Raw genomic sequence first — 9,768 nt, forward strand, 5'->3', positions numbered from 1 at the left:
CCAAGTGAACCTGGGTATCTGCGGCTGGTGAGTGTGCCGCCTTGTTTTTTTGGCCAAAACAGACACCAGCAACCTGCAGGTACTTGTTTGATCAGGGAAGAAAATACAGCTCTCAATGGCCTGTCAGTTCTGGCCATCAAAAGGCAAACATATTTAACTAGTAAGGAATGCCCCAGAGAACACGGGTACCTGGTTGTTTTTTGACCCAAACCCCACACCCGGCACCACATCCGGCACCGCCTGGCGGGTGCGGCGGGTGTATTTGGGGGGTACCCCCCACTTTTTACTGCATAAAGAGCACTTAATTTCATATATATAGAAAAAAAATGAAAAAAAAAAACATTGGCAGTCAATTGTCATCTACCTCTACCACCTTTCTTTTTGCTTTCTGCTGCATCTTTTTCTTCAAAGTGATTTCTCCTTTCCAATTGGCTAAAGCTCCTGGATTGATTTTGTTGTTCTTTGAGTAGAAGGCAACAGTCATCCCGCGACTGACTGACTTCGCTGTAAGCCTGTGCCTGCGTGATGTAACATAACTGGCTCCAAAGCTGAATGACCTCTTGACATCAACAGATTTTCCTGAGAGGTTGAGAGAAGTGCCGAGATTAGTTAATGAAAGCCACAATGAACAGAGAGAAACTTACCCGGGCAACTTAAAACATCCAGTGCCATGTGGACAAGACCACCGTGCAAGTTGCCGGCACGCTTCTTCTGGGTCCACCACTGGAGTGGATTTACAGGTTTGTTACCTCCCAAGACAAGTCCTCCAGCAAGCAACATGTCCAATGCGTCGGATGACCTATTGCCGCCTCAGGCCGCCGCAGCTTCACTGAGGTAAGAAAGCATACCAGTCCCAGGCTGCGAAGTATTAGATGATGTTAGATCAATTGTTCAACAAATAATTAAGAATGAAGTTTGGGACTTACCTTGGAGGCGGGATCCATTGTAGCAGAGGGAGTCGGTAATGTTTGTGGCTTGTAATGAGAAACCCACATGTCCTGTGCAAGGCGTATTGCCTTGGAGATCCAATCAGGCTCCCAGTTTGCTAATTTGAAGTACTTGTCCCAAAACAAGGGGTGTAGGACTGAACCCCGCCAAAAAAAACTGCAAGTCAATAAATATTATACCTTCAAATAAGCAAGGAAGAAGAGACTTACAAATCGTGATTCTGTAGAGAGGAGATGAGTCAGTCAGACTCAAACTGTAATACTTGTTTGTTATCTTCAATCCAATTTGGCATGCATTCCTCAAAGCTGGAGGAAATTCCTTGTTGTTCTTGATAGTTGTTGATAAGTGTTCAGTGATTTGGTTGATGAATACAACTGTATTTGCCAAACGTGCCAAACCAGACACAGATACCTGTAAAGTGATCTCATGGAAGAGATTGAGGACCTTGACCAAATGGTGTGCCAAGCAAAATTCGGACTCGTCCACGTAAAACTTGCGGTCAACACAATACCTTTTAAGTCGCTGCCATTCAAGGCCTTGAGATGATTACAGAGATCAGCAATGGAACTCACATTGCAGCTTCACACCTGATTATGCTCTTGAGTTGGGCGTTTGTGGAATTCAACCTTGTACGCACATCTATTTCAATTGAATGTGGGGTATCACACCCTTTCTCTTGACATATCTTGACAAACTCAGCTTGAGAGTTGGGCGAGAATCTTAATTTCTTGGCTATGGCGCAGAGCTGCAGCCACATGAAAGATCAGTCCCACAATTTTGCACATTTAATTTGGTGATCTTCACTTAATTTTGCCTAACTTTGTTTACACAATTTGGTTGTATAGAGATCTTCTTCATCTTCATCACTACCATTTTCAATATCCTCCTCACTGAGGGATTCAGAATTGTCGTTTTTTGCGTTGTGGATTGAATCAACATCACTGGAATCTTCATCAGATGGTTTGGCGGCCACTTTGCCACAGGCAAGGCTTGAATACGACAGATTAAATCAGTAAACAAATACAAAAGATTAAATCAGTAAAGATTTTGACAGAGAATTGGAGAACTGAGAGACCAATTGATTTACATTTGAATTTGTGCCTTGGTATTGTCCCCGTCAGAAGATGAAGCATCAGGATCTACTGAAGAATTGGTCCCCGTTTTCCCCTTTGTCTTATGAGTTCCAAACGGTCAAAGGATCCCCTGGACAATCAAGTTCAGGATATGAGCGAAGCACCGAATCCATTTGCTATCGCCCTTGAGCCGTGGCCACTTCATCCGCTTGAGCTCCTTCACCATTGCTTCATTGTTTGAGGCATTGTCGCTCACAATCCCACAAATCTAATAATCAAACAGCTTCCTCAGGCTTGGAAGCAACCAAACGTGAATCTGATAGAAACTACTACTCTTACCTGGTTTTGAATGCCAAATTTCTCTACAAGTAGTCGGATGGTCTGGGCCAAGTACTTGCCAGTGTGCCTTTGTGAAAGTTGAATGAAGTCCAGAGGCATTGCCTCTAGTTCAGACTTATCAGTTTCTTCTTTTAATTGATATATAACAATGCCCAAGATGTCAAAACCATTCGGTGACTGCCATGCATCGACCCCTAAGTATAAGGCACCTTTGTGCTCCTAATAAAATATACAAATTAGTATATTTCTAATCAGATGCACTCAAATGGAGAAAGATGGGGCCCTGACCTGCAAAGTAAATTGGTAGCTATCTTGTATGGCTGAGTAGAGCAAGTGAATGTCTTTCAAAACTGCTTTTTTGGTTGGTAAATTCTTGAGAACAGTTGGATGGAGGAGCTTTTTATGGCTAGCGTCAACAAGTGCCAAAAAGGGCCAAGCAGCTTCAGCGCACCAAATTGGGCACAGTTGTGGCACCTGAGGGATATCAAAAATTTAGCGTCCGATCTCAAAAGGAATGATCAGAACAAACATACCTCCTTTGGGTCAATTGACCCAGTACCTGTAATCCCAAGTCCACCCAAAGTGTGATTCTTTTGTGTTTCACTTTGCTTGCGGATGCAATTGGATGCATGTTTGATGAGATTACTACATGAGGAGTCTGAGGTTGGCCAGCTAATCTTAGTTCCACACCTGATTTGAGCCATCAGGAATCTGCCAGTCTTGTAGAGGTAAAGAGAGAAGAAACTCACACAATGCAGGGGTATGCAATCATCTGCCGGCCAGACTTGTCTTTTTGTTTGGAAAGCTCAGGTATTCCATAAGATTTGTAGCATACGCTGACGTTATTCTGGGCAACTTTCCGGGCTTGATCTAAGTTATCAGAATCGGGAAATGGGAACAGTCAGAACGGGTTTGATATTCAAAAGAATCAATCAGCCTACTTACTTAACTCCTCCTTGTCCATCGTTGGGCAAAGTCCTCCTGATGTGGCTGGGTTGTTGTCGTCTAGGTTTTTGAGGGGATTTTGAGATGATGAGTTCAAACTGGTTCCTGATTTCTGGAGCCTCTGTTGGCTGCAAGTTGGTTGCATGGTGGTTGATATGTCAGTGGAGGTTGGTGGAAGGAAGGGATATTGCTGATATCTATCCAATTTCCAACCCGCCACCCCAACCCATATACCCCGCCACCCCGCCCGCCCCCCTGACGGGGGCGGGGTGTATGGGGGGTATCCCTAGAGGTATCCGGGTACTGGGCACTTTTTCACCAAAAACAGACACCCAACACCACATCCGGCACCGCTTGGCGGGTGCAAGGCGGGTGTGAGGGGGTACCTGCCCACGGGTGCCAGGTACCCCCCATGGAGTACCAAAAGGCATTACTTATCAACTAGGTGCTCCCTGTTTGCACCCACTGAGGCAACAGTGGGTCAGCTATGCTAACCATATCTGTTAGCGCAGCGCAAATATACTACTTTTTAGTGTAGTGTTAGTGCAATCACAGGCATTTGCGCTAACACTACGCGTGCAGGGTGCAAATCTATTTTATCTTTTAGCCTAATATTGGGCAAGATTTGCGCAATTGCGCTAACACTAAGCAAAAAGGGCGCGGGCTATGCTGCACTACAGCCCTTTTTGTGGCAAAAAAAGCATTTTTTTCCGCTAAAAGCGCCTTAGTGCAACATAGCATAGCGTAGCGGCTGTAGTGAAGCGCAACGTAGCATAGCGTGGCAGCTGTAGCAGAGCGCTAATGCTAAACAAAAATTGGCATGTTGGTAGCACCAATGAGAATTAGCGCAGTGTAGAGGCGCTAACACTATTCAAAAAAGGCCGGCACTTTTTGCCGCTACGCTCAACTTTAGGGCTAAAATAGCATAGTTTAGTGTAGGGGCCCACCATTGCTTGAGGCTCAGGGAGGTGAGTTTTAGTTGAGCTCCTCACAATGACGGCTACAGAATGGTCATTGGGAGGATTCATCCTCTTGATGACCGTCACAAACCAGCTATTGGGAGGACTTGATCCCCTTGACAACCAGTTGGTGTCAGTCATCAGGAGGAAACAACCCTCTTGATGACGGGTGCAGACTGTTCATTGAGAGCACTCAGTCCCCTCAATGACTGGTGTGAGTACCCTTGTTTGATGATGGGACAGACCAGTCATTGAGAGTGTCAAGTCCTCTCAATGACCGGTCTTCACCCTTCATCAAGAGGGGTGCTGCGGCACCCTTATCCACATAGAGTGGCTGGTGTTGACCACAGGTACCCGGGTAACTGGTGCTTTTTTCCCCAAATTCCAACACCCGCACCTGCACCCAGCACCCACAGCCTACGGCCTACGGCAGGTACCCCCCAGTGGGTGCTGGGTACTGCCAAACAGGTATCACTTGGAAATCCTTAGTTGGAACCAATCATTCAGAGACTATATATGCTTTCTTGATGACCAGTCAACAATTCATCAAGAGGTTGCAAGTTCTCTGGATGGCTGATTGAACTGGTCATCCAGAAGGTGTACCCTGCTTCTTGATGACGGCTTGACCGGTAATTGATTAGCACAACCAGTCAACTCGGTCATTGAGAGATTGGCACTCACTCTCAATGAGTGCATGAACGGTATTAAGGGCCGGCATGTATGCCAATACATACATACCCCTCTGGATGACCAGTCATCAGGAGGCTGCAATATATTGGTGGGTACCCACTGTGAGTACCCGGGTACCTGGCAAATCTTTGCAGATTGTCAGACACCCCCACCTGCATCTGCTGGCGGGTATCCCCTGATGGCCAGCAGGTACCTGCCAGCGGACTGCAGGTATCCACAACAGGTTTGCGGGCGCCATCTCTAGGCCATATGGCCAGGGGGAGGGGGAGCGGTTGGGATTCTGGTTGAGTTAGGGTGAGTTGGGGTTATGCAAGGGTGTTGTGTAAAAAGTTGGTGATTTTTTTTGTTGCAGACAGAATCCCTGATTGAGTCTTTGCACTTTGGCACTTAGGGACCAAAAGGAACGGGAACAAGTTAGGAGAGGAATTCATCAGGAATTTCATGGACAGCCAGAAGCTTACAAGTCAGCTCCTATCTTAGATGATAAGAATAAAAGTCCAATCATATTTGATGAGTATGTCAAGAAGCTGGAAGATAACCCAAATGAATGGGATATTGACATGACACTCTTAGCAATGTGTAATGCCTTTGAAGTCTACATCTTAGTTATTTCTCTCAACAGTTCAACACCTTTTATATACAAAATTAGTCCTACTTATATGGTTATCACTGCCCTTCCATGTTACATCTCATGTGTACATGCCCAGCACTATGAGATAGCTTTTCACATCTCAACCCATATCTGATACAGTTGGGTTAAAGTTAGGGTTGGGGCAACTGTATCAGATATAGGTTAAAATGTGAAAAGCTATCACATAGTGCTGGGTGGGCATGTAAACATAAAATGTAACATGCAAGGACAGTGATAACCATAGAAATAGGACTAATCTTGTATATGAAAGGTGTTGAACTGTCAAGAGAAATAACTAAGATGTAGACTTCAAAGGCATTACACATTGCTAAGAGTGTAATATAAATACCCCATTCATTTGGGTTATCTTCCAGCTTCTTGACATACTCATCAAATATGATTGGGATTAGTGGTATTCAAAATTGGCATCATAAATTCATAGATGCATAAATCATAAAAAATGATGACAAAAAATTTATGCACCCCCCAAACCCCTAACCTCCCCCCCACATAAATCATAAATACGCCAAACAAATCCAAATCGCAATGTCTGAATCAATCCAATCGCCTCTATCGACTCAATCTCAATCACGGTCCGTGGACTCTATGTCAACCAGCTCAGTGCACCGCCGTCGCCAACAAGCTCGTTCAGCAGAGCGCAGAAACATTAGGGAATCAAACGGTCCCACCTCGGGCGGGTGGAGACCCATGGTCTCATGGACTCGAGACCGCAACGCGGATGGAAAGTCCAGCCTTGATCTCATTGTTGATTGGCTGACTGTACAAGGCAACTACGACCTCTGGCGCAGCGGACGAGTAAGCAAGCAAGACGTTTCTGAAAGGATTGTGACTTACCTCGTCGACAATGGTGCAGCACAACGTGAATGGCGCGGAGTCGAGCAGCAAGTGTGTACCCCTAGTTCAGCCTCTTCCATGCTTGCGATGGATTATCTGAGTTTTTTTGGGCTGCCGGGTTTTTAGATCTCGACCCTTGAGAGAAATTTCCGTAAGGCTCTGGCATTTCGAAATCAAACTGGCCAGGGCATCATGGACGAGGCAGAAGAGCGGGCGCGGCAAGACGAGGCGGATGAAAATATGTCAGAGATCGAGGACCACGTGGAAAATGCGCGGAATGAAATTGAGGTGAAAATTCGAAAGAAATGCAAGTATTTCTATGAATTAGAACCAATCATGAAAGACCGGCCATCTTCTAGGCCTCTGGACCTGCATGAGCTTAGGCGAGGGGATGATACGGGTCTGGAAGAGGCACTCAATGTTGGGGGCACACAAAATCGCCAGTCCACTCCCTCAGAATGGAGCAACAGCGGTCGGGAGGGCAATGATCGCCCAAACGATGATATGCATATTGATGAGAATGATGAGGGAATCAGACCCAATCAATCTCAGAACACTGCTCCTGCTGGCTCGGCTGGCACGCTTCCTCAAGGTCCGGAATCCTCCTCAAGCAGAGTTCAGTCAGCAACAGGCAATCTTGCAAGCCCAACCCCTCAACCTTTGCAATCGGAGAGTCACACTCAGTCTCAGTCTCAGCGACACCCGAATTATGCCGAGCGGATTACCGATCGGATCTTCCCCACCCGCGAGGAGATGATGGCTCAGTCCAACGCTCAGTTATCCTTGAATCGAGAGCGCTTAAACTCGGACATGCGAATGGTTCAGGCCAACATTGAGCTGGCCGCAGCGTTTCGCCAAGGGATGCAAGCCGATGCGGATAACCAAGAACGGATAGAACTTCAGCTCCAACAGCTCCGCTTGGATATTGAACATCGACAGCTTCAAATCACCCGAGAGCGAGCAAGCATCCGTCAGATAGAGGAACAGTCGACTGGGCCATTTGCACGAGCAAGGATGGTTCAAGAATTTCTTCAATCTGGCCTCTCTCTGTCTGAGGCCATGGACACTACCGCGCACTTCCTAGGACCAGAATCACAATGAATGGATTCTTTTGGTGAGCTTGCAGTGATCATTTGTCCTTCACAATTATCCATTGTGTGAAGGGCTTATTCTGATTCATTTTTCTCAATCATGTTCTATTCGCAAGTATTCTTGAGACACAGCTTAGCCAAACACGGTGAAACAATATAGCTTTCTCAATTGTTTTCTTTTTACAAGTCATCTCGGTATCGGTCCCTTTGTTTTTGAGACCGAGGTCATTAAAAAATATTGAAATGAAACAATTTAAGCCAAACTCAACCCATTTCAAAGACAGAATTTGCGAAAAAGGGCATCACAACGTCTGGTGTCTTCGCCGGACACAGTGTCATCCTCCGCGTCATCACTCTGTTCAGAGTTTAGTGGCTGCCAAAGGTTGTCCCAGGTCGTATTGTTCTTTTGGATGAGAAAATTATGTAGGGTCACACATGCTCTGATCCAACAATTCAGATGCCGTGCAGTTTTTTGGCCGTGTATCTGCAGAGAAACTATCTTAAGGGACTGCCAACGATTTTTTAGCATCCCAATTGTATGCTCTACAGCAACTCGTTGTCGACTTAAGGCCTTGTTGAATCGCTGCTTCGGCTCGGGCAGAGATTGGCCACCTGACCGTTTGAACGCTGGTACAACCGTCGCCGATGCCGTGTAAGCTGAATCAGCCAAAATGTATTCTCCTTGCAAAAAGAAATTTGCGGGTTGGATGCAGAGCTTGTTTAAATGAGAGCGAATAAGATTTTCAGCAACATACACCGTTATTGAAGATAAGATCAAGCTCTCTTACCTGAGATTTTTTAAAAACCCTTTGATCGTGTGCACTTCCACACCACCTGTGAACGGCATAGATAATTCTCTTGCTTGAGTCACAAACAAACATAGAATTTACAGCGTATACCATTTTTCGCATCCAATAGTCTTCCTTGTGCTTTGTCGGAGCACTTGCAAGAGGAAAAATTGTGCCATCCACGAAGCCAACACATTGATCGAAGACAGTCCTTCCTTGCCGTTCTGAGCAAGATATCGCGCGAGCTTCAGGACTCGGCCAATACACCTGCTGCTCTTCGAGTTTATCGATGATCGCCAAAAAACAGCGGTTCGTGTAATTTTCAACTGACCCCTCTGGGAAAACAACCATATGAGCTTTGGAAGAAGTACTTGGGCAAAGCCCATGTTATATCACTCACCATAGATATTGAAAAGCTGGCCGATAACAAGTGGCGAGCCACCATTGCCGGAGAGGCCAAGATGAGATAATGCGACTAAGAGCTGCCATTCGACTGGGGCTTGGGCATGGTTAGAATTATTGTAAAAGACGTGATGGTTTTCGATTGCGGATACGAGGCTTAAGAAGCTTTCTAGGGACATCTGAGCCTATTAAAATCTTATGAGCTCGCATCAACAATGACCCAATGCATTGCCTCAAAAAGACTGACCCATTTCATGAACATTGTTCCACCGGTCGCTGTTAACATATCAAATGTCCGTGGGAGTGAAGCGATTCGAGGTCGAGGAACTCGAGAAACCAGATATCGAGTTCTTGAGAGGTCATCAAGGAAACTGAGCAGCATGAGTAACCGGTTATTGCAGAGAAGATCATTATATCGAGCCCAGTTCCATTCAAAAGCCAAACTCGATTGGCAATACTGAAAATTAGCCAGCATCAGGTAAACATGCTGCCTGATGACGTTGTCGGGGAATTTCATCTTTTGGAGAATAGCGAGCTTTGTGAATGAAAACAAGAGTTCGTTCAGCGGATTGGACCGAAAGGGTTCAATCAAGAGGCAATCGGCCATTTGCATCTTCCATAGGCTTGTGACAAGCGTGAATTTGACTTCCTCGTGGAGGTGTTGACGATCTGTCTTGCGAGGCATAATCAAGGAGAAAGGTAACAACTGGCCGGGGTTGAAGGTGAGAGGTGCGCCTGGAGTCGTTGTCCTTGAGCTGGTATGTATGACGACCGGGGGTGCTGCAAAGATGGGGTTGTCAAAATTCATAAAATCATAAATCAAGCCCCCCTGCCATTTTTTTTTATGATTTTATGAATTTATGCATCTATGAATTTATGATGCCAATTTTGAATACCACTATTTTATTCTTACCATCTAAGATAGGAGCTGACTTGTAAGCTTCTGGCCGCCCATGAAATTCCTTAAGAATTCCTTTCCTGACTTTTTCCCATTCCTTTTGGTCTCCAAAGAGCCAAAGTGCAAAGGCTTGGTACTGACATGTGCCA

The sequence above is a fragment of the Puccinia triticina genome, chromosome 4A (genome assembly GCF_026914185.1).
Source record: "Puccinia triticina chromosome 4A, complete sequence".
Lineage (NCBI taxonomy): Eukaryota > Fungi > Basidiomycota > Pucciniomycetes > Pucciniales > Pucciniaceae > Puccinia > Puccinia triticina.